The following is a 27009-nucleotide window of genomic DNA, read 5'->3' on the forward strand; positions in this document are numbered from 1 at the left end:
GATCACAAGTATCCATGTCCAGACAAAACTTGGAAAGATGCTTGTCACCCAGAGATCCTGGAGTTAGCATGAATGTAATGTAATGTAATGTAATGCAATGCAATGCAATGCAATGCAATGCAATGTAATGTAATGTAATGTAATGTAATGTAATGTAATGTAATGTAATGTGATGTGTGTAATGTAATGACTTGATGACCTTTGGGTTGTCTTCTTCTGGAAAGCACATGTGGGCTTTTGGGTAGTCAGAATGAAAATTTCATGTTTTTGCCTGCCCGACACCCATTACTCCTTCTTCAGTAAACAGTTCCATGCATTTCTTCTAGGTAATTATCCTGCAGCCCCTCCATCTGTTCCATCTTAGTCCTTACATTCTGTTATGGTTCCACTCCTGACTCCAGGTGTGGTCATATAAAACAGTGGTCCCCAACCTTTTGGCACCAGGGACTGGTTTCGTGGAAGACAATTTTTCCATGCACAGTGGGGTGGAGGGGTGGGAGGATGCTTTTGGCATGAAACTGTTCCACCTCAGACCGTCAGACATTAGAATCTCATAAGGAGCATGCAGCCTACATCCCTCACATGCACAGTTGACAACAGGGTTAGTGCTCCTGTGAGAACCTAATGCGGCAGCTGAGCTGACAGGAGGTGGAACTCAGGCAGTGATGCTCACTCACCCGCCGCTCACCTCCTGCTATATGTTCAGGTTCCTACCAGGCCATGGACTGGTACCAGTCCCTGGCCTGGGGGTTGGGGACCCCTGACATAAGCAAGCTGTATTATAATTCCATTCCTCCAGCCACAGTTCAGGTATGAGCAAGCACAAGTATGTGCACTTAAAGTGAATTCAGGCATTTATGTCACAGCTGCTAAGAAAAAGAACCCCTAAAAATGTAGCCTTGGAACTGCTGGCAGCTGTCTTGACACCATGTGGAGCCTGAGGAGGAAGCTAACGTGGAGAAGAGCTGAGACATAAAGGCTATGTATCATTTTAGCCTTGGGTTAAGCCATGTCTGAAGCCAGAACTATTTTTTCAATTTAATATGAAAGGAAATAAATGTTCTTTTAAAATTTCTGTTATTTGCCAATAACAGATTTCCAAATCGTATAAAATATTTTACACATGATATTCCACACTTTTGACCATGAACTATTTTCATGTCATACTTTTAACCTACTATGTAGTTGGTATTTTTAATAAGTCAATGAGTATGTCATTAACTGCAAATTAAAAGACAAAGTCAATAACAAAATATTATGAGGTAAGTGTTTACAGGTTTGGTTAATTCTGCGCTGTTTCTGCTTTTCCGTTCTGCCATCCCCAGTTAACTGGGTCCTTAGACTAGCCTCTCTCAAAGTCATAAGATGTCCTCATTATAGGCATCGCACCCTGACACAGCAAGACTGAACAGAAAGAGGAAGTACTATATTCTTGTGTGCTAGTTTAAGAATGAGAAAACGTCTCTCAGGCTGTCTTCTACTCCCGAGATTCCACTTATGTCTGTCTTGTTGCCTCAGACTGGCTTATATGCCTGTTGCTAAGCCACCCATTGTCAAGATAATAGGATAACCACAATTGGTGGAGACTAACCAGGATTAACCTGTGGTTTGTGAATAGGACTTCTTTCCCTGGAGGCTGGAAACCTGAATAAAATTGGTGTTCTGGTTGTAAGGAAGAAGGGGAGAACAGGTGTTGAGAGGGTAATTAAGAGAGTCTACCAGACCATGGAATACATGGGATAAAATCATGTAGGAGATTAAGTTACTCAGGTTCCAGCCTTTGAATTCCCACTTGTCTTCAGTTTCTTTTCAATGATTCAAAATGTCTTTTTGTATAAACCATGTTGTATATACAGTCCATTCCTGTCTTAGAGGAAAAGATGGCTCTCCCATGTTCCTAGTACTAAATCCTCCGTGCTACCCTTAATCATAACAGTTTTTGCCTGTGTTTGATTTGGTTATTTTATCCTGTCATTCCTTGTCTGTATTCCAAATGTAAGCCTTTCTAGTTAACAGTTCTTCCTGTAATGGAACTCAAATAGTGCCATGCAATTCTCTCCCTAAATACATCTTCTGCTGGTCTCATTCTTCTACCTAACAATTTCCTTTGTTCCTGTGGGAATTCATGCTCCTTGGCATGTTCATATGCTTTTCAAATACTCTGTCTAGGTCTGTGCCTTACCTGATGCCTACCCTTGGCTTCCGTATGAAGCCCTCTTTCACAGAAGATGTTCCTGGTCCATTTCCAGTGCATCATGGGTCAGGAGTGGGAGTTGACATTTTCTCAGCACTGTTTCTAAGCCATTATACTTGACTCTTGTTCTAAACCACTCCTCTTTAAGACTTAAGTATTCCAACTAGATAACCTTCTAACTTCCCTTCTAAAAACTGGACAATGACATATTTATCAAGAACATTAGCAGGCATATCATATTCTTCCTTTCCATCCTTATTCTTTCCATGGTCTTGGGGACTTCATCACCATAAATGATTGTTCTTACAGCTACCCTTAAAGTTTCTTCTTTCGCCCATCCCCCTTTTCTGTCTGTCTCCCTCCTTCCCCCTAGTCAACTCTTTCTCCATCTCTCCCTCACACCTCCTTCCCTCTCTCTTTTCCTCCTTCTCCTCTCCCTTCTTTTCTTTATTTTCTTTCTTTCTTTACAGCTTTATTGAAGCTTATGTGATGTGAAAGACATTTTGTAGGTATATTATCTATTGCCTCATTTAAAAAATCATCTGAAACTTGGTGGCTTAAAACAACAAACATTTTTCTCTCTCACCATGTCTGTGAATTGGGAATCTGGGCTTAGCTGAGTACTCTGGCTCATGGTCTCTCACAAGGCTGAAGCCACAGTGTTGGCCAGAGTCACAGTATTTCCGTGTGCAACTGAGGGTGGATCCACGTTGAAACTCAATCACATGGCTGTTGGGAGGCCTCAGAGATCCACTTCCAAGGTTCACTCATGAGGGCCCTCCTTGCCATATGAACCTCTCCAGGACAGCTTGCTTCCCCTAGACCAATATTTTCATGAAAAAGAGACAGAATAGGGAGAAGGAGGAAGCGAGTCCAGGAGGGAAGAAGACAGAAAGAGAGAGAGAAGAATGAATTCAAGGTGAAAGCATACATCATTTCTGTAACCTAATCCTGGAAGTGACATCATTTCTTCTACTACATTATTTTCACTATAAGGAAGTCACTAAATGCAGCCAATACTTAAAAAAAGGGATTCTACAAGGGCATGAATACTAGGAAGTGGGGATCACTGGGGGTCATTTTACAGGCTGCCTACCACAATGTATTATGACATGTGTGTACATGACACCATCACCACAATCAAAGTAACTGACATTACCATCATCTTCCAAAATATTTTCATACTCCTTTAGAACTCATTCCTCCTTCCACCTCCTCTCTCTGGTAAGCATTGCTTTCCTTCTGTCACCATAGATGTGTTTGAATATTCTCAAATTTCACTTAAATGGAACAATATGTATTTTTTTGTTTGGCTTTTCACTGATCATAACAATTTTGAGATCTATCTATGTTGCTTGTATCAATATCTTGTCCTTGTTATTACTGAGACATATTTCATTGTATGGATCTATCATAATTTGTTTATCCGTTTAACTGCTGATGGACATTTGAAATATTTCCTGTTTAGGGTTATTATGAATAAGGCTGACATAAACATTTGTGTTCAAGTCTTTGTGTGGAGGTGATGGTTAGTTTTATGTGTCAACTTGGCAAGTTTATGTTTGAACAGCAGCCTAGATGTTGCTGTGAAGGTGTTTTTTAGATGTAATTACCATTTAAATCAGTAGACTTTGAGTAAGCAGATTGCCCCAATTCAGACTAAAGACTGCAATGTCAACTCTTGCCTGCATTTCCAGCCTGCCAGACTGCCATGCAGATTGCAGATTTGCCAGCTTTTACAGTTGTGTGAGACAGTTTCTTAAAATACATCTCTCTCTCCTTTTCTGTTTGTTCTGTTTCTCTGGAGAGACTTGACTGGTACAGATTTTGGCACTGAGAGTGGTTCTAGAGGAATGGAGTCTTTTTTTTTTTTTCTTTTAACTTTTAGGTTCAGGGGTACATATGCAGGACGTGCAGGTTTGTTAAATAGGTAAACATGTGCCATGGTGGTTTACTGCACAGATAGTCCCATCACCCAGGTGTTAAGCCCAGCATCCATTAGCTATTCTTCCTGCCCCTCACTCTCCCCCTCACAACAGGTGCCCAGAGTGTGTTGTTTCCTGCCATGTGTCTATGTATGCTCATCAATCAGCTCCCACTTACAAGTGAGAACATTTAGTGTTTGTTTTTCTGTTCCTGTGTTAGTTTCCTGAGAATAATGGCTCCAATTCCATCCATGTCCTTGCAAAGGACATGATATCACTTCTTTTTATGGCTGCATAATATTCCATGGTGTATATGTACCATAGTTTCTTTATCTGGTCTATCATTGGTGGGCATTTGAATTGATGCCATGTCTTTGCTATAGTGAATGGTACAGCAATGAACATACGTTTGTATGTATCTTTGTAATAGAATGATTTATAATCCTTTAGGTATATACCCAGTGATGGGATTGCTGGGTCAAATGGTATTTCTGGTTCTAGATCTTTGAGGAATTTCCACACTGTCTTCCACAATGATTACACTAATTTACACAGTAAAAGTGTTACTTTTTCTCCACAACCTTGTCAGCATCTGCTGTTTTTTGACTTTATGGTAATAGCCATTCTGATTGGCATGAGATGTTATCTCACTATGGTTTTGATTTGCATTTCTCTAATGATCAGTGATGTTGAACTTTTTCTCATATGTTTTTTGGCTACATGAATATCTTCTTTTGATAAGTGTCTGTTCAAGTCTTTTGCCCAATTTTAATGTGGTTGCTTTTCTCTTGTAAAGTTGTTCAAGTTCCTTGTAGACTCTGGATATTAAACCTTTGTTAGATGGATAGATTGCAAAAATTTTTTTGTAAATTTTTTGTCCCATTTTGTAGGTTTTCACTCTGATGACATTCTTTTTTTTTTTTTTTCTGTGTAGAAGCTCTTTAGTTTAATGAGATCCCATTGTTCAATTTTGTTTTGTTGCAATTGCTTTTGGTGTTTTGTAATGAAATTTTGCCCACATCTATATCCTGAATGGTATTGCCTAGATTTTCTTCTAGGGTTTTATAGTTTTGGTTTTACATTTAAGCCTTTAGGGTATCTTGAGTTAATTTTTGTATATGGTATAAGGAAGGGGTCCAGTTTCAGTTTTTCTGCATATGGCTAGTCGGTTCTCTTGCACCATTTGTTAAATAGGGAATCCTTTCTCCATTGCTTGTTTTTTGTCAGGTTTGTCTAAGGTCAGATGGCTGCAGGTGTGCAGTCTTAGTTTTGGGTTCTCTATTCAGAACAGAATCTTAAGGATAACTTTTCCTGATTGGTTCTGGGGTTTCTGGAGTTGGTTCTTTAATTTTACTAGATCTAAAGGTGCCAATGACTATTTCCATTAGGAAAGAGAGCACTGATTTCCATGGCATAATGTGGCAATAGTACCACATAAATAATACCATTAGGTACTGCTAATCAAATACTTGTAACAGGCAAGTTTCTGAAGGACCACGTGTTTGGCATATTTTTATCAGACTAATGTGTATAATGGCATGGGCTGGTTGCCTCTGGTTATGCTGAACAAAGTCTTAGGAGGTCTTAGAAATATTAAAAATGTTGTTGGAAGTCTGTCTTTTAAATTATATTTCTTCCTCTTCTTTTGTCTACTCTTTATTCCTCTTGGATGACTTCATTATCAGGCAGGCTCTGTCTTTATGTTGGCAAAGGGACTCCAGCATCCAAGGCTTGCTTGGCTCTGGTATATTATCTTTAAAAGAGAGAGTGGCTCTTTCCTGCTAGTTGAGAGTTAAAAGTTTCAGGGAGGATTTCATTTGGCCTAGCCTGGGTCTCATGTCTATCCTTGGATGTCCCTGAAGGATGCGTTACTCTGATTGGGTGGCCCAGGGCCAGGTGCTGGAGATCATGGTCGATTGTACCAAACCATGCAGACTTGGTAGAGTGGGGATGATTCTGCAAAAACAATATAATAATTCAATTAACAGGAAGAAAGAATTCTTGGTACCTTCTATAACTCCCCCAGGCACTCTTTGGCTCTTCCTTTGCTCTTACGACCATTGGTAGATGCCTTAAATAAAGCCAATATTGCATTATATTTGTGTGTTCACCTTATCTGATTCTCTGTGTGATTATAAATTCTGTGAGGGCAGAAACCATTTATTTTCATCTTCATATTTCCATTGCTTAGCATACTTCCCAGTTTATAATAGTGCTTAACAAACATTCATTCAAGGATTTTTTCTATTTAATTTTATCTAATTAATTGCTCTCTTGCTGGAGCCTTTGTTGTCCCTGAACACTGGGTTTTCTCCCATCACCTAAGTCTTTCTCAGGTATGTGTCTTTTTTGAAATACAAAGCTCTTTTTAAAAGTTTATTATTTACCTTTTACCAAAGAGTGTCTTTTTTTTCTTGCCTTTCTCCTTCAAGTTTCTTAAAACAGCAGTCAAGACTCTCTGCCTCTCCTCTTCCTTCAACCCACTGACTAACTCCTTCCTTTTTTCTTCATTGTCTCTAGTGATCTTCTTGTAAAATCCACTGGCCACCTACCAGCTTGGTTCTTCTTAGCCATGCCACAGCACCTGGCGCTGATTATCCTTTGGCTTTCATTTTTTTCCGTGGATGCTCCTGATCCCTCTCCTAACTCCCTGATTACCAGTTAGCAAAATACTGTGTCTTCACAGAACATGTTAGGCACTGTGGATACAAAAAGTAATGCTCTTGCCATCAGCAACTTTTAAAGTAGTTGTGTGCTTCTTGTTTCCAATAAAACTTGATATCTGAATTGCTAGAATGGTCCAATAACTGAATTTTGTACCTACAGATGTCCTTGCCAGTCCATTCAAAATACTGTTTAAAAAGTATCCTACTAAAGTCACTCCTTTGCTCAGGAGCTTTCACTGACTCTTCATCGCCTGCTAAATAAAACTCAAACTGTTGAGGGGGGCTTGGTCTCTTTTGTTAACCACTCCCCGATGCCCACCCTCATGCTGTGTCTCTTCTGCTTTCCCCACAGTATCCTGCTTTCTAGGCAACCTTGAATGGCTTCTAAACACTTGCTTTCTAAACTTTGCACTTCTGATTATTACATTATTTCAGCATGTAATACACAAACATTAGTTTCCTTCACATGCCTTTTGAGACACTTCCAACCAATTCCACCTGTGTTTCTTCCATGATGCCTTCCTAGACTTCCCATTTAGAAGCGATTACATCTCCCTCTGAATGTCAATAGCATATAGATTATGTTAATCTGTAGTTTTAGGAACCTTACAGGAGCTGCATTTAGAATATGAGCCCAGATCCTGGGTGGGCAGAAAATACTGCTCAGTATCTGCCAGATCCTAGGTTTTAACTCAATAAATATGAGAGGAGTGACTAAAAAAATACCTGTTGTAAAACCAGCCCCGCATGAATATAAAATATTTGCCCAATAATACTTTCATTGGCCATAAAGAACTCAATGAAACTTTTCCATGTTGTTCTGTGTTGTGCCAGAAATAATATACACATTGTCAGTCACTGCTAAACAATTTCTGACGCTAATCAACAAGATAAGGAAAATCTGGAGCAGGGTGATGTGGGGATAAGTAAATCAGTTCAGTTTCTCTGACTGCTTGAGGACCTATCACCTTCCATAGAAGGGAGGTTATCAAGTTAAAAACAATTTTGTGTAACCATTTTGGGTTGCTATGTATTTAATCTGTCCTTTTTAATAGATAGCTGAGAGTGTAAACAAAATCAATCAAAGTAGGACCATTATCTGTCATCACTGGTATCACTTATTCAAAGGAGTCCACTCAAGTACTTCTACCTTAGATGCTATACGAATTAGAGATTTAGATGGCAACTTTAATGAAAAAGGATAATTTGACAATAATCAAATTGACTGCAATAATGAAACTGGTAAGAACATCACTTAAATAGAAGAATACATTAGAAGTATATTATGGAGGTTTCAGTTTCGTTTGACATCATTAATCCCTTCACATCAGGGAGTTTATAGTAGTTCTGTATCTACCATTATTAAGGGAATAACCCTGTTGGTGATGCCAGCATTTCAAAGCTGCTCTTATGACCTGTGTATCTTTACCCATTGTTGTTGCCTCTTCTGTGTTAGAGAGAGCACTCCGACCCCTTTCAGGTTCATTCAATCTCTATTCGATTCCAATTCCTCTAACGAGGCTTTGCTGCCTTTGCTGTGAATCCTCAGCCATTCACGAGCTCTTTGTCCTGTACTTTTTATTTCTGGTTGACTTTCTTCTTTGGAGCTGTCCTTTTCTTGCAGCCCGTTCATGCTCTGTGTCCTGCACGACAATAAAATCTTTGTATATTTCTTTTCCCTGCAGGCTGCCCTTTCCAAGCTTTACACTACGAACTGTTGTCTTTTTATTCTCTCATTCTCTTTTCAGTTCTAAGCCTGCACATAACTCTTTCTGGTGCTGCTGCTATTTCTCTATTCCTAACCACATCTAATTTATGCTGACAGCATTTATATGAAAGCTTACACACTCCATGCATCTCTGTCATCCTTTAGTTTATTTCTCACTCTGTGATGGAGAAAGGATTTACTTATTTTCCCTGAGGAAACACTGTTTTTTTTTTGGGAATAAGACTGGTGTATTTGACAGGAGTCCTGAGGCGCTCATGCTCCCAAGAGACAAGCAAACAAATAAGTAAACAGCAGACACATACAAACGTTTTTCTAGGTAGCACTTAAAATTTCTTCTTTTCTTTTATTTATAGCATTTCAAAGCTGCAGTGAAAGCACTATAAAAAACATGCAAAACAAAAAGACTTGGACCTCCTACCTCTGGGAGTTGAAAACTTTCTTCATTCCATTTACGCTTGTTGCATGGCTTATAAAATCCTTCCAACAGCATAATATTCAACTAAAAATGTGACATGAGGTCATAATATCTTGAGTTAATGCAACAGTTTTGTTGTATATAATACAGGCATTTGCTCTTTAATTTTAAAAATGTACCCAACTTCTTTTGTCTGCAATAAATTATTAACCTGTAAACTTGAAGAGTTTAAATATTAAACTCTTCAACTTAGAGTTATTGTTAATTAGGTCAATGGCTCTAAAACATTTATGTGGAAGAAAATGGTCCCCTTTCATAGGCAGCAAGAGCTGTTGACAGATTCCTCTCAGTCAAATATATTATAAAATTGTATGGTAAATAAATGAGTAAATGCTAACAGCATGGAAGAAACTTGTCGATGCATTTTATTCTGATCTGCGGGTTATTTAGGACCCGATCTTTTTTTTTCCGTTTAAGAAAACTGTCCATCAGAGTCAACATATATCACTGGGGGCCAATGTGGATAAATGACGCATCAGGCATTTATATGAAACCACAGTGACAAGTCTTTTTCAGCCATCATACTCAATTTGAAATTAACCATCAAAGGGAAAAAAAAAAAAAAACCTATTAACACTTTACACATTATCTAAAGAAAGATTCAGTATTTAACTTTTCTGACAGTGGAACAAAACATTTAAATATATGTCAGATGGATTTGGAGTATTTCAAAAGGACGAACAAAAGCTTTAGTCCCTTTATGAACTAAGAAGGCAGATACACTGTACGAGGAAGACTGCACAGGAGACCAGGAGAGAGACCACCAAATATGTGGTCTCAATTCAGTCTGTTAGAACATAGCAGGCAGCTTGTCTGTTAATTTCTTTTCTCTGAGCCTGGGTCACCTCCCACAAGGTTTACAATAACAGGAAATCCAAAACCAGCTTCTGAACAGTTACTTTCTTCAGACTCATGCTAATTTATTACAGAGGTTTTAGAAGTTATTTCATGGAAGGAGTGATATGTTACTTTAAATTGCAAAACTGAAACAGAATAGTGAACGTCACCTTAGTTAAATAAACAGGGTGCAGTAAGCAAACGGGCATGACACTGGCAGAAGAATCACTTTTTGTAGCATATGGCATCTCACATTACCATTGTTCATGACATTTAAGTGAATATATATTTTAATAAATGTCTTTTTATGTGCACACGAAATATAGTAGGCACTCAACCATTTGTTGAATGAAAACAGCAATTCATTATGTATAAAGAAAAAATTGGTCTGATATCATTAGAAACTGAGTTTATCAATGAGTACTTTGCTGTGAGGGGCTGATTTGTGCCTTGTAGGTTGTGTAACAGCAACCCTGGCCTCTAGACCCACCAGTTGCTAGTAGCAACTCCCCCTGCTGTGACAACCAATAATGTCTCCAGACTTTGCCAAATATCCCCTGGGTGGCCTATCTCCTCTGGCTGAGAACCACTGATGAGAAAGGAAGCTACAATTAGCATAATTGAGTTTTGCCTACATAGCTTTCTGTTTTCTAGTCTAGTTTAGGGACTGAATGAGAAGGATGGGTTCAATTTCGTTTTAACTATAGTAAATAAATATATGTGTATTAGTTTTCGAGGGCTGCCAGAATAAAGTATTAATACACAATTTGGGTGACTTAAAGAACAGAAATTTATTGACTCACAGTTCTAGGGGAAACAAGTCCAAAATCAAGGTGTTTGCAGCATTGGTTCCTTTGAAAGCTGCGAGAAAGAATCTGCTCCAGGTTTCTTTCCTAGCTTCTGGTGGCTTCAGGAATCCTTGGCTTTAAATTATGTTCTCCCTGTTTCTTCGTATCCTCTTCCCTCTGGGTGTGTCTGTCTTATGTCCACGTTCCCCCTTTTATAAAGACATGAATTATTTTGGATAAGGGCCCCCCTCCAATCTCCTCATTTTAACTTGATTACTCTGTAAAGATCCACGATCTCCAATTAAGGTCACATTCTGAGGTCCCCGGGGGTTATGACTCCAGCACAACTTTTTTTGGAGGGAGTAGACACAGTTCAACCCATAAGACTGTGATTCTAACAATTCTGCACTGAGTGCCAAAGTGAGACTCTGGCATTTAACCATTAACTGCTTTATGTTCTACTCATTTGTTCATGTGCCTGTCACATCTCTGCTTCCTGGAGGCCAAAAATGGAAACATAGTGTTTCATTAGAATCTTCGTAGCACTCAGAAGAATATTTGGCAAGGATTTATTTGAATGAAGAAATGCTCCTTGCTGAAGAAGAGGTTGTTTGTCACTTTAGCCCTAGTTAACATAGATGTACATCCGTGGACTTGTCTAGTTTCCTCTTAAGTCAAACAACACTGGACTCCTTTTGATTATTCAATATTTTTAAATTTCATTTTCATGTTAATGGAAAAAATTAAATATACAAATATTTATTAAATAAATGAATAGAACACATTCAAATAGAATGAGTATATAAAAAAGAATAATTTTCTTTAAAAGAATAATATTTTAATTCTCTGGCATTCCTCTCCAAAGGCAACAATTATTTGCAGTTTTTTATATATTTTCCCAGAATAGTTTTGTGTATAGAAAAATATGTTTATGTTATTTTTTATGTCCTCTGACATTGGGTATGGGTTGCACATCCCAAGGCAGAGATTCAGAATCTGTGATTTGTATAGGTGTAGAATAAAAGACATGTACTTAGGATTACCACAGAACCAAACAGCAGGAGCAATCTAAACTCAATTTTGGGATCTACCACCACCCAAAGAGCTACAGATATTAAAGAATGCTGAGAATAGAGCGAGAGCAGTCAAACTGGCTGCATAAACCCTCAGGAGGCCTGGATAGGGCTGGATACTGCTGGAGAAGCCTGGACATTGTTGAGAAGTTCCTGAAGAGCCAAGAACAATGCCAGCAAGCCAAGTCCTTCATGGAGCTGTGGCCAGCAACATCTCTGACTCTTGAGTCCCTACAGACTTTGCATGGAATGAGATGATTGATGGTGAAAGATTCCATGGTACAAAAAAGCCTCCCAAACCTAAGCAGACAAGGAGAAAAACTGCCAGAATTCTCAGCTATAACCGAATTGGTACAAATTGCATGAACTAGAAAATACCAATAAAAACCTGCAGCATTTTACTTAAGGTTGAAATACGAAGTGATCTTTTATTTTCAAAGATAAAGCTACTGCTCCAGTATATCTATGGATTAGATGCATTGAGTCATTTCTTGGTAGTACTTGGGTGGGTTTTTGTTGAATCATCATATTCTTACTGAGTTCCCTGAGCAAATAATGGTAGGCATGGATTGGCAGTGGTAGAAAGAGAATTTGCATCAGTATGCTGGGGAAGGCTGATGACCATTTGACAGTATACAATCTCACAACCTAGGGAGGTATTAGCTTGCTGCTTTAATTGATTTAGCTGGCACTGTTTAAATCACACATATTGAAACCTCAAAATGCAAATATTGTGGGAAGAAAATGTCTTTTATTCTAGTACAGTTTGTGGAAAGTTTTATCCAATAGCATAGAAAAATTAAACAACAACAAAAAATGCTGCATTTTACTTAATGTGACCCTAGCACTGCAAATTGGATATGTTTCCCTGGCTTTTTTTTTTTCTTTTTCTTTTTTTTTTTTTCACAGAGTCTTGCTTTGTCACCTAGGCTGGAGTGCAGTGGTGCAATCTCAACTCATTGCAACCTCTGCCTCCCAGGTTCAAGCGATTCTCATACCTTAGCTTCCTGAGTAGCTGGGATTACAGACGCCTGTCACCACGCCTGGCTAATTTTTGTAGTTTTAGTAGAGGTAGGGTTTCGCCATGTTGCCCAGGCTGGTCTTGAACTCCTGACCTCAGGTGATCCACCATCTTGGCCTCCCAAAATGCTGGGATTACAGGTGTGAGCCACTGCACCTGGTCTCTCTGGAATATTTTAATCATTTTTTCTCTATGTATGCAATGCATACACAGAGTAGTTGTAAGCTTTGCTAGCCTAAACTTTTAAATACCAATGAGGAGGACTATTAGGATTTTGCTCTCTTTCAAACACCACAATTTTTCAGGCTTAGCCTAAAATTTTAGTAGAGAAAAGTTTATGATAGGCTGTTGTTACTTCGTGACTCAAAGAACCTTAAAAGTGATAGACTATTTGGAGGATTATCTTTTGAATTTTCTCCTCAAAGCTTAGCTAGAACTACCAGCAAAAGAATCACCCTTGCCCAAAACTTTAAGGCAATTGCTTTTCAGTCCTTATCAGGTTTAGGCCAAAAATGAAAATACTTGGTGCCCATGCATAAATTATTGAATTTTCTTTCTCTTGAAGACTTTCAAAATAACATTCAGTTTATGAACAACAGTTCCTACAGGCCTCTCACGACCAATTTGAATATCCCATGAGGCTCACAGTGTTGGAAAAACGTCCACTGATAAAAGCGATTGCTGCATTTGTGATTTGCTTAATCTAATTAATTGTCCACTGTGATAACCTTAGAAAAATGGATGACTTGTGTCTCTTCTGGAAGAGACTTCTGCCCAATGGTTCCATTGAGGTAGGCAGAATTCTGAGATGGTCCCTGAGACATTACCTCTTCCCACCAAGTGTACCTGTCCTGTACAATCCCCTCTGCTTGATTACTGGTGGGACCTGTGCCTCTGATGAACTTGTCAGTCCTATGATTACATTATGGTATAGAAGACCTCATCTTAGCGGGATGGAGGGAGAGACAGCAAGAGAATTGCTGTCCTTGTGGCCTTGAAGAGGCAACGAGCCATGCTGTAAAGGCCATGCAGGAAACCACGAGTGGGCTCCAGGAAATCAAAAGCAGGTTCCAGGTGACGCCAGCAAGAAAAAGAGTACCTCAGTCCTTTAGCCAAAGGAACCAAATTCTGCCAACAACCCAAGAGCCTGGACGAAGAACTTAAGCCTTAGAACTTTAAGCCAAACTTAAAGTGCAGTCCTGGCTGGCATTTTGATCACAGCTTTGTGAGACTGTGAGTAGAGGACTCGGCAGAAATGTGCTGGAATCCTGACCCACAGAATCTGTGATAACATAATACATTTGTCTAGTTTTAAGCTACTAGGCTTGTGATAGTTTGCTGGGCAGCAATAGAAACTAATCAAAGTGTTCTTACCTAGGAATTTGTGTTCTATCACGGGTCCTAAAACTTGCCCAAGTTATGTCTGGACATTGTGGGACATTGTCAGATAGAATATCTGAGACTTGTTTAAGAAACATGCCATTGACTGCCACTCATCATTTTATCTGAGGGAGTGTGAAGTTGAATATCTAAAGCAGAGCAACGAAAGGCATGGCTTAGTACATTGCAAAGCAGGACACCGAAACTCTCTCCACCTACAGGCACATCTCACTTTATTGTGCTTCACGGATACTGTATTTTTACAAATTGAAGGCTTGTGGCAACCCTGTGTCGAGCAAGTCTACCTGCACCATTTTTCTAATGGCATGCTCACTTCGTGTCTCTGTATCACGTTTTGGTAATTATTACAATATTTCAAATTTTTCGTCATTATTATTTATGTTACAGTGATCTGCCATCTGTGATCTTTGATGTTACTATTTAATTGTTCTGGGACCACCGAGAACCACACCCACATAAGATGGCAAACCTAACTGATAAATGTGTGTGTTCTGGCTACTCCATCAAGTAGCCCCTCTGCATCTTTTCCCCTGTACTCAGGCCTTCCTGTTGCCTGAGACACAGCATTAGTGAAATTAAACCAAATAATAAATAATAATTCCGCAATGGCCTCTGTGTTCAAGTGAAAGGAAGAGTTGCATGTCTCCCACTTTAAATCAAAAACTAGAAATGACTAAATGAGGAAGAAAGGTCAAAAGCTGAAACAGGTTGAAAGTTGGGCCTCTTGTGCCAACAGTTAGCCAAACTGTGATTGCATAGAAAACGTTCTTGAAGGAAATTAAGAGTGCAGCTCTAGAGAACACACAAATAATAAGAAAGTAAAACAGGCTTCTTGTTGATATGGAAAAAGCTCAGGGGTCTGCATGAAAGATCAAGTCAGCCACAACATTCTCTAAAACCAAAGCCTAATCCAGAGCAAGTCCCTAACTCTTCAATTCTGTGAAGGCTGAGAGAAGTGAGGAAGTTGCAGAAGTAAAGTTGGAAGCTAGCAGAAGTTGGTTCATGTGATTTAAGGAAACAAGCTGTCTCCATAACATAAAAGTACAAAGTGAAGCAGCAAGTGCTGATGGAGAAGCTGCAGCAAGCTATCTAAAAGATCTAGTGAAGCTCATTGATGAAGGTGGCTACACTAAACAACAGATTTTCAATGTAGATAAACTGGCCTTCTATTGGAAGAAGACACCATCTAGGATTTTCATAGCTAGAGAGAAGAAATCAACAACTAGCTTCAAAGCTTCAAAGGACAGGTTGACTCTCTTGTTAGGTGATAATGCAGCTGGTGACTTCAAGTTGAATGAATTATGCTGAACTACTTTGTGCTCTATAAATGAAATAATGAAGCCCAGATGAAAGCAAGTCTGTTTATAGCATAGTTACTGAATATTTTAAGCTCACTGCTGAGACCTACTGCTTAGAAAAAAAGATTCTTTTCAAAATATTACTGCTCATTGACAATGCACCTGGTCACCCAAGAGCTCTTACGGATATATAAAAAAAGATTAATGTTGTTTTCACATTTGCTAACACAACATCCATTCTGCAGCCCACAGATCAAGCAGTAATTTCAAATTTCATGTCTTATTAGTTAAGAAATACATTTTTTAAGTCTATAGCTGCCATAGATAATGATTCCTTTGTTGAATCTGGGCAAAGGAAATTGATGACCTTCTGGAAAAAATTCACCATTCCAGATGCCCTTAAGAACATTTGAGATTCACGGGAGGAGATCAAAATATGAACATTAACAGGAATTTGGGAAAAATTGATCCCGTCGTCCATAGATGACTTTAAGAGGTTCAATACTGGTGGATGAAGTGACTGTGGATGTGGTTTTAATAGCAAAAGAGCTAGAATTAGAAGTGGAGCGAATGAATGAAGAGTTGTTTCTTATGGCTGAGCAAAGAAAGTGTTTTTTTGAGATGGAAACTACTCTCTGTGAAGACGCTGCCGACGTTGTTGAAATGACAACAAAGAGTTTAGAATATTACATAAACTAGTTGATAAATCAATGACAGGGTTTGAGAAGATTAACTTCAAGTTTGAAAGAAATTCTATTGTGCTCTCATTCACAATTGCTACAAAGAGAATAAAATGCCTAGGAATTACATCTAACAAGGGTCGCGAAGGACCTCTTCAAGGAGAACTACAAACCACTTCTCAAGGAAAAAATGGAGGACACAAACAAATGGAAAAACATTCCATGCTTGTGGATAGGAAGAATCAATATCATGATTCAATGCTATTCCCATTAAACTACCATCGACATTCTTCACAGAATTAGAAAAAACTACTCTAAAATTAAAGTGGAACCAATAAAAGAGCCCATATAGCCAAGACAATCCTAAGCAAAAAGAATAAAGCTGGAAGCATCATGCTACCTGACTTCAAACTATACCACAAGGCACAATAACCAAAACAGTATGGTACTGGTATAAAACAGACACACAGACCAATGGAACAGAATAGAGATCTCAGAAATAAGACCACACATCTACAGCCATCTGATCTTCAACAAACCTGACAAAAGCAAGCAATGGGGAAAGTATTCCCTATTTAATAAATAGTGCTGGGAAAACTGGCCAACCATAAGCAGAAAATTGAAACCAGACCCCTTCCTTATACCTTATACAAGAATTAAGATGGATTAAAGACTTAAATGTAAAACCCAAAATTATAAATACCCTAGAAGAAAATCTAGGCAATACCCTTCAGGACATAGGTACAGGCAAAGATTCCATGAGAAAAAAAAAAAAAAAANTTAGAAAAAACTACTCTAAAATTAAAGTGGAACCAATAAAAGAGCCCATATAGCCAAGACAATCCTAAGCAAAAAGAATAAAGCTGGAAGCATCATGCTACCTGACTTCAAACTATACCACAAGGCACAATAACCAAAACAGTATGGTACTGGTATAAAAACAGACACACAGACCAATGGAACAGAATAGAGATCTCAGAAATAAGACCACACATCTACAGCCATCTGATCTTCAACAAACCTGACAAAAGCAAGCAATGGGGAAAGTATTCCCTATTTAATAAATAGTGCTGGGAAAACTGGCCAACCATAAGCAGAAAATTGAAACCAGACCCCTTCCTTATACCTTATACAAGAATTAAGATGGATTAAAGACTTAAATGTAAAACCCAAAATTATAAATACCCTAGAAGAAAATCTAGGCAATACCCTTCAGGACATAGGTACAGGCAAAGATTCCATGAGAAAAAAAAAAAAAAATTGCAACAAAAGAAAAAATTGACAAATGGGATCTAATTAAACTAAAGAGCTTCTGTACAGCAAAAGGAACTATCATCAGAGTGAACAGACAACCTACAGAATGGGGAAAAATTTTTGCAATCTATCCATCTGACGAAGGTCTAATATCCAGAATCTATAAGGAACTTAAACAAATTTACAAGGAAAAAACCCCATTAAAAAGTCGGCAAAGGACATGAACAATACTTCTCAAAAGAAAACATTTATGCAGCCAAGAAACATATGAAAAAAAGCTCAACATCACTGATCATTAGAGAAATGTGAATCAAAACAATGAGATACCATCTCACACCAGTCAAAATGACGACTATTAAGAAGTCAAGAAACAGCAGATACTGGCAAGGTTGTGGAGAAAAAGGAACACTTTTACACTTTTGTGGGGGTGTAAATTAGTTCAACCATTGTGGAAGACAGGGTGGTGATTCTTCAAAGACCTAGTGGCAGAAATACTATTTGACCCAGCAATCCCATTACTGGATCAAAGGAATATAAACCATTTTATTAATAGAGATACATGCACACGTATGTTTATTACAGCACTGTTCACAATAGCAAAGACATGGAATCAACCCAAATGTCCATCAATGATAGACTGAATAAAGAAAATGTGGTAGGTATATAACATGGAATATTATGCAGCCATAAAAAAGAACAAGATCATGCCCTTTGCATGGATATGATGGAACTAGAAGTCATTATCCTCAGCAATCTAACACAGGAACAGGAAACTAGACACCATACGTTCTTACTTTTAAGTGGGAGCTGAACAATGAGAACACATGGACACAGGGAGAGAAACAACACACACCAGGGCCTTTTGGGGGGATGGGAGGAGGAAAGCATGAGGATAAATAGCTAATGCATGCAGGGCTTAATCCCTAGGTGATGGGTTAATAGGTGCAGCAAACCACCGTGGCACATGTTTACCTTTGTAACAAACCCGCACATCCTACACATGGATCCTGGCAGTTTAAACTGAAATAAAAGAAAAAAGTTCTACTGTGGGTAAAATGCTATCAAACAGCATTATATGCTACAAGATAAGTCTTTCATGAAAGGGAAAGTCTGTCAATGTGGCAAACTTTATTATTGCTTTGTTTTAAGAAATTGCCACAGCCACCTCAACCCTCAGCAACCCTGATCAGTCAGCAGCCATCGACATTGAGGCAAGACCCTCCACTAACAAAAAGAATATGACTCTCTGAAGGCTCAGATGATCCTTAGCATTTTTTAGCAATGATGTAATTTTTAATTAAGGCATATACATTGCTTTTTTTAGACCTAGTGCTATTGCACACTTAATACAACATAGTATAATTGTAGCTTTTATATGCACTGGGAAACAAAAATATTTATATGACTCACTTTATTGTGATACTTTATTGCAGAGGTCTGGAACCGAACACACAGTATCTCTGAGGTATGCCAGAATTTGAGATATCTCTAAATGAAATACTAGGCTTCATTCCTCACTTTGCTGCAAGTTGTTTTATTTGAAAAGAGAGAATTGGACATTAAGCTGAGGAAACCTGTTGAGGATGAAATAATGAGGAAGATGCATCTGTCAAGCAGCTCTGAGAAATGTGATTCTTCTCACTCACCAAGACCTTGGGGCAGGCTGGATGTTTGAATTCTAGGAAAGAAGGCCGAGGGAGCCAAGCAGACGTGCCATTGAGTTTTATCATGCTCTGGTCTGCACCCTTTGGAATGGGACCAATGCTGTATACACTTCTGAACTCAGGTGGGGCAGGAGTAGTAGAGAATCAGCCAAGTGTTTGCTGTTCACCTAAAGTCTTAACAAAACATGTTCACAAGAGGTTGTCCAGCAGTTTTTGTTTCCAAAACATCAATGTTACTTTAATGACTGCAGGGAGTCACTACCACCCTACCACCTAGAGTATATTAACACTTGACTGGTCTATAATTTTAGGTAATTTAACTACCTTGCAGGGTGTGGTGGTTTTTTTTTTTTTTTTTTTTTTTTTGTGGAGTCTCCCTCTGTTGCCCAAGATGGAGTGCTGGAGTACATTGGCATGATCTTGGCTCACCACAACCTCTGCCTCCTGAGTTCGAGCAGCTCTCCTGCCTCAGCCTCCCAAGAAGCTGGGATTACAGGCACCCACTACCATGCCCAGCTAATTTTTGTATTTTTGGTAGAGATGGGGTTTCACCAGGTTGAGCAGGCTGGTCTCAAACTCCTGACCTCAGGTAATCTGCCCTCCTCGGCCTCCCAAAGTGCTGGGATTACAGAAGTGAGCCGCCGCACCCGGCCCAGGGTGTCTATTTTTTTAACTGGAAAGTTTGGGACAGTTATGCTTCCTTATGTAGCTCCCAGGTAACTGTAGAAAATAGGAAAGGCGTGAGTAAGTAGGTGGAGAAAGAATGTGGATGAGATAAATGGCCAGTGAGAATTTGAAAGAAGGGCCCATGATGTAAAAGGTGAGATTCAGTTTTGGCTAAGGAAGCCTTGAAGAGCTGCATGAGGATATGCACTGTATGTAGTATGTGGTGCAAAAAGTAAAAAAAAAAAAGAGTTGGATGATCACAGCAGAGTAATGGCTAGATGTGACTCAGCAAACTGCAGACAGGAAACCAGTTTCCTCCAGGTAACAATGACTTTATCTGGTGGAAGATAGTGTTGGCAGGGGGAAAGAAGTCTCACTGGGAACTTGAAGAGGAAGGAATTGTGGCTGCCATCTGTAAATATTTGGATGATAGGGCCTTCATGTGAGTGTTTGTGAATTAGGAAAGGTAACAAAGCCTGGGCCACAGCCTCGTCATTAATGAAGTGCTCATTGTTTTAGAAAAGAAAATGATAATGAAAATAGAGAACTGCAAAGAGGATTCAAGGATTAGAAACAGGCAGGAAAAAAAAAAAAAGTGCTGTAATAAATTTGAGACCCCAGTGCTGGACCAGTTTTCCAAAGAGAAGATGGAGGCTGGACACGGTAGCTCACACCTGTAATCCTAACACTTAGGGGGGGCCGAGGCAGGCGGATTACCCACCATCAAGATTTCAACACCAGCCTGGCCAACATATTGAAACCCCGTCTCTACTGAAAATGCAAAATTAGCCGGGCATGGTGGTGCATACCTGTAATCCCAGCTGCTCGGGAGGCTGAGGCGGGAGAATCACTTGAACAGGGGAGGTGGAGGTTGCTGTGAGCCAAGATCATGCCACTGCACTCCAGCCTGGGCAAAAAGGGCGAAACCCCATCTCAAAAAACAAACAAACAAAACTAAACAAAAAACAGAGAAGATGGAGATAATTTAATGAGAAAATTAAGAATGTAAATGAAAATAACTTGATGAGTGTGCTGAAGGCTGCTTGATTAATAGTGCCAGGTGACATTCTGAAGGAAAAGAAAGTGGATGGAACTTTTTCAGGAGGGAAGAGAGTAGCACACAGGAGAGCCCAGTGGATGCCGTCACTGAACATAGGATAGACTCTGTGGCAGAATATCCACACTTAGCCCTTACCTAGCCCTGACTGCCTGCTTTTCTGGGAATCAAATGAGACTGAAAACCAAATAATTTTGCTCCTGCTGGGAAGTCTGGTAAATATCTGTCAAAGAGAACCTTCAAACTATTGACTATAATGAGGTTTGTGTATCTAATTTATCCATACTAGTCTCCTCTTCCATTATCATTGATTATTGAGAATATGCTATACTTCCTTTAGTAAAAAAGCTATATGAAAATGTTTAAAAAGCTGAGTTATACATGCCAAGCATACGGGATAATATGCAACAACCCAATTTTAGTCATTTTCATGACACTCATTGAAACCTGAATAAAAAATAGAGAAAATTTTCCAAATACAGAATTATTCTAAAGCAGAATAAGAGTTAAGATGCCTCAAAGAAGAATAAGATTTTAGAAATAATTATAATAGACAAGCATTTAAGATCCTTTGAGAGTCAGCACTGATTATAAAGAGGAAAGGAGTGAAGAACAGACATACATCATAGGCACCATCAGTGTAAATAGTTGGAGGGCGTATTCTAGCTTCCTGCCATGTATGTTAATGTTGAAATAAAATGTTCATTTACTCTCCCTGTCTCATTTCTCTCAATCTGACTAATTCATTAATCTATTTCTGGCTGTACTTTCTCTCTCAAGATGTACCCATGACCAGAATACCACTCTCATGGTTACGTTAGAATCTCATGGCCTCTGCTTTGCCCAGTCTCAGGCTTGAGTCACTTGCATGATACACTCTCTGCCCTCTCCTCCTGGTCCAGATAGCATCAGCAAACATCCCAAACTGTGAAATGTCGGTCTACTCTAACTCTGTACCTCTAAATGGGTTCTCCATGGATGCTTAATATCTTCTTTATCATTATTATTGTTATTATTATTATTATCTTTCAAGTTCCTCATGCAGTTCCAGAGCTTTTATGTCCCTCAGATGATCAGCAAGCTCTTCATCTCCAATCTCAGCAGAATACTGTGTCCCTTATGGGATGACTTATTCACTAGGTGGACGTTGGTTATAAACATAATTTCAAAGCTGTAAGAAAATTTGAAGATAATCTTGTCTATCTCCTCAATTTATAGATAAAGAAACTAGGGTTAGATGTTAATTCCCCATGTAAAACGGAAAACTGTTGTCAAGAAAAAATTAACATTGAGGCTCTTCTTTCAACATGTTGAAATTTATATTACTCTGTCAAAGAGCTGTAGTATCGGGTTAGCAACTCATTTTCCCTTTATAACATTCTTTAAATAAGAGAAACAGCAACAGTCTGGATTCCTTCCCTGTTGCCTAGTTCTGTCTTCTAACCCCAGATCACAGTACTTTCTCTAACATCCGTAAGCCCCTACTCTTGATCCCTAAATTCACTTCTCTGATTGTTTGCTTTGATGTGAAAAAACCGTATTTTAATATCATACTCCTGAAAATGCTCTCTACTGCCTGATGTATGATTGATAGTTCTGAAAGAAAAGGGTTTGAAAGTTGTTTACAAATATTTGGGTGTTGGCTGTTATGTGGAAGAATGTTCACTCTCATGTGATTCTAAAAAACAGGACTTGGATCAGTGGATGAAAGTTACAGGGTTGCGCCTTTCAGCTCAACATTCCGTCAGTCAGCAAATATTCCTGGTATTCCCTATATACCAGGCATTTCTGGGGGCTAGGGATACAATGATGACAGAACTCAGCTCCTGCTCTCTTAGAGCTTCAGCTTATATTCTCTATGGCATCTAGCAATTGGCTAATAATATGATACGCTATGACATGATATAATATAATTAATACGATAATAATTAGTAGACCTAGAGTATAATGTCAGATAATAGTATTATAAAGAAAAATTAAGATAGGTAAGAGAATAGAGAATAACTGGCAAATCTCTCTGACAATGTGACATGTAAGCCAATAACTGAATGTATCTAGAGACCAAGCCATGCAGAGACCTGGAGTAAGGTTGTTCTCATCAGGCATAGGGAATTGCACATAATAAGTCTTACTTTGGGAATATAAGAAATTGGCTTCGTTGTGATTTCGTGAGTTCTCTGTTCTGGAGCTGTTCATAGTCTGGATTACCTGCCAGGGAATTTTAAAAAGTATCCCTACATTTGTTAGGAGGTCAAACTGGTCAACCTGTCTTGAGGTTCCTCTCCAGGTTTAAGATGGCTTAGAAGACAAAAAACCAGAAATTTAGCAGAAGAAAAGAGGCAAAACTTTATTTGAGGAAGTAAACAATAAAGCTATAGTTTAAAGAGTTTTCAAGAGTATCCTTGCTCTATGTTGACATTGAAACTTGGGAAGAAAATAGACCTAAATATAAAAATGAAATAGGGTCGTGTTGAATCAGAAGTTAAAGTAATTTAGGTCACTCAGTTATGCACAGATGCATAACTATTCATCAAATGATTCAGAAATCATAGGAAATGACTTATAAGAGCTGATACTAAACTTTGTATGGGAAGTAATTTTATAAGAAACAATTGTTTGTCAGTCTTGCATGATGGAACATTTTAAATTAGAATACCAGAAATGGTTGAAGGAGTATTTATAGATTTCTTTGAGCTCTGCTGAAGAAAAGCATTGCCACAGATTTTTGTTTTAATTTTATTGTTTTTTTTCCTTTTTAAAAAACCAGGCAGCAAATGAAGGTAATTAAAATCAGAATTTATTTACTGTTGGAACTAAAAAAAGTCTACTGATTTATGTTTTTGTGTCTTTATTCTTAGCAGAGGAAATTTATTTTAAAATTTTAATTGAAGAATGTGGATATTTCCTAGCAAAACTTCTAGCATTATAACATGGTATTTTATCTTTTGGAGTATACAGTAAATGCCATGAGTGATGGGTAAAAATGTGGGCATATTTCAGCATCAGATTTTGGCAATCAAAATTGGCTTACATGGACAATATATGTACCTCATATCCTGATTTTAATCAAGTAGTTTTACAAACCAAAAGAGCTGTGCTTTTCCTCATGTACCTGTACTTCCTTCCTCTCTCTAAATTGAACACCTATCAAAATCAGTGTAAACTATACACAGAAATTGGGAAGTAAACACAATGTGAGAATGGAGACCAGGAAGCCATTATTGCCACTTAAGAGAGGAAGACAATTGAGTGCCAAAAAGGATAAAATATATTGTGAAACATAACGTTGCAAGTCAAAAGAAAGTGCCAAGAATTGAACATACAAGAGTTTCTAGTCTCTGGACCAACTCCAAGCTCATTCTCCTGCTTAACTGACATTTATGGAGACCAGATATGGTGCCACTCTGGTATATGTGAAATCAGTTCTGCCTACTTATTTTCTGAACATATATGTGTATTACACATGTATATTTAGCCGAAGAAGGGCCGTATTTTGCCAAGTTCTCCTCCAACATATTTTTTCAGTAGCATAGGGGATGTCTAGAGGAACTTGAGACGAGGCCAAGGTATGACAAATGAGAAGGGTCAGGCCAATAGGGAGGTGGGGAAATGTCATGTTTTAGCATGCATGGTTGATAACATTGTTTCTGCTTTACTTCTGTATTTTGAAGGAGGATATTGTCAGGGAGACCAGTGAAGCTGAGCCGTATGAAATATAAAAAGTTACAGAAGAGAAACAGCTGTTCAAAGCTAAGTTTGCATTCAGGACTGGTCATTTATGGAGATCACAGGTTTTCAATCTAATGAAGAGTGAGAACAATTTGAAAAGTAAGTGAAATAAAACAATTAACAGAGCCAGGTAGGCCCAGGCATTATTGTTTAGGGAAGAATATTGTACTTGGGGCATAGCAATTCACAAAATAGTACTTACAGCATTCCAGTCTTACATCTGTAGGCGTGTTTATTGTTTTCGTAAAACTGGTCTGAGCATAGGAAACTGATGAAACTTAAGAGAACCTACAGGGGAGAACACTCATATTGAGAACTCACTTTAAATTCACCCACGTTAACTGGCACTTAGAAACCATGGACAAATTAAACTGTGGATAAACTAAAGAATGTTTATGATGTTTATAAGGAACTTCTGATGGCCAAGAATTTGTACAGGCTGTTTTCTATGTAAAGAATACTTGTCCACACAATCTCAATTGCCTAACCCTTGGTTATTGTTCAGATGTTGCTATAGATATTTTCCCTAGAAAGCCTTCTACTACTCCAAGACTAGGTTAGGTGTCCTGTGCTCTTGTATAGGGATGGTTATTGTATTTATAAGTCTTCTTACTTTCTTGAAGGCAAGAATGGTGTGTGGTCAACTGCTGTAATCTTACACTTAGCACAACTCTTCCTAATATGAAAGAGCTTCAGGTTTGCTGGAGCCAGAAGTCAAGGGGAGGAGTTGGGAAAGAATTAAAGCTGTAAGAAGGGGTCATATTATGAAAGATCTTAAACACCACATTAAGGAGTTTGGTTATAGTTGAAACTTCTACTCAGTATAAAGTAGAGCTCATAAACATCCTAAAATATAGTAATAATTTACATTGCTAACCAGTCACAGAAGAAGGAAAATCAAGTGATTAAGATATATTTTATACTAGGTGTCAGGAACCCATGGGGTGCTGTTTAATTCTGCTGATATTTCATCTTTCCAGGCACATACTTTGACATATTACAGGACAGGAACCAACTGTAGTTCTTATAAAACGGATCCTTAGATGCTGGGAAATATGATTGCAGTGAGGAAGAGAGCACTCATTCTGCATGGCGTCCTGTGCTCTTGTTTTTGTTCTGCATCGCATGTTCCAGGAGCCGAAGGCAGGGGCTGCTTTTTTTTTTTTTTTTTCCAAACGTTTCCTTGGCCTTGCCTCTGTCAACACATTAATTTGATCTCATCCACCTGAACTCAGAGGCTCACTGATAAGAAACCCTACTCCTGTGGAATGAGGATCACACTCTCTGTCCTCATGAGATTGAAGAAATTATTATTGAGAAGTTCCCTGTTTCAGACCCTCATGTGAGATTAACGATATGAGTGCCTTCTCAAAACTTAACACATGTCTCCATTTTAAAGAACAAAGCATTAAAGCATTTGTTTGACTTCAAGTATTCTAATACATGATTGGTAAGGAGTATCACTTTGGTTTTATTTTAATAGGACCTGTAATCTGGCCTGGTAGCTTTTGTAGGCAGCAACATATAACCAGCCCTATGATTTTTTTTTTTTTTTTTTTTTTTTTTTTTTTTTTTTTTTTTTTTTTTTTGAGATGGAGCCTCACTCTGTTGTCTAGGCTGGAGTGCAGTGGCGCAATCTTGGCTCACTGCAACCTCCGCCTCTTGGGTTCAAGGGATTCTCCTGCCTCAGTCTCCTGAGTAGCTGGGATTACAGGTGCACACCACCACTCCCGGTTAATTTTTGTATTTTTATTAGAGATGGGGTTTCCCCATGCTGGTCAGTCTGGTCTCGAACTCCTGACCTTGTGATCTGCCCGCCTTGGCCTCCGAAAGTGCTGGGATTACAGGCGTGAGCCACCATGCCACGCCAACCAGCCCTGTGATTTTTAAAGACATATTCTCTTAAAGGCTCCTGCAACTGCGACTTAGAACCATTGAATTAGCTGTAAGTCTCACATGCCCTTTAAGTGTGAACCTAAAAGAATAATACAGTTGGTAGGAACACGATCCCATAAAGGGTAAGTGATACTGAACTCCTGCTGGCCTTGACACTCTGACAGGCAAGAGACCTGGAGGAAGCCCAGATGGAAAGCCAGACTTTACTGGTTCCTGGACAAGAAACAAACGCTGGAATGGCAAAGCCTGAATGAGTCATTTTATACACCACAGGAAACATTAGGGAGGATTAAATAAAGTCCCCCTCAGGTACAGCCTGTAAAGTGACAGTTGAGATCACCTTGCCTATGGCAAGTGTAGAGCTTGCTCTTTATTCTTTGATAGTTTTCAAGAGATGAAATATCATTTACATAAAAAACAATTTGATTACTGCATCTTGTAAAATGTAAAGACTAAGTTGAGATTAACAAACACAGTATATTGAAAAATATTAATTCATTAAGTCTGCCACTTTAAAATTAACTTTAAAAGTATTTAAAGAGGAGGAAACATGAAGAATACCAGTAAGTAATGAGATCTACGATACTTCTTATTAATGAAGTAACTTTTCCTCAAATTAAGAACCTTTGGAAAAAGAATTGATTCTTGAGCACCAT

At 38.6% G+C, this 27009-nt stretch overlaps 1 pseudogene; it reads left to right on the plus strand.

Moving 5' to 3' along the window:
* Positions 1 to 3389: 3389 nt before the first annotated feature.
* LOC108521926 (E3 ubiquitin-protein ligase TRIM38 pseudogene) overlaps positions 3390 to 27009 on the plus strand; it is a 63710-nt pseudogene continuing 40090 nt past the window's right edge.

This window comes from Rhinopithecus bieti, unplaced genomic scaffold (assembly GCF_001698545.2).
Source record: "Rhinopithecus bieti isolate Rb0 unplaced genomic scaffold, ASM169854v2 scaffold_62788, whole genome shotgun sequence".
NCBI classification, from domain to species: domain Eukaryota; kingdom Metazoa; phylum Chordata; class Mammalia; order Primates; family Cercopithecidae; genus Rhinopithecus; species Rhinopithecus bieti.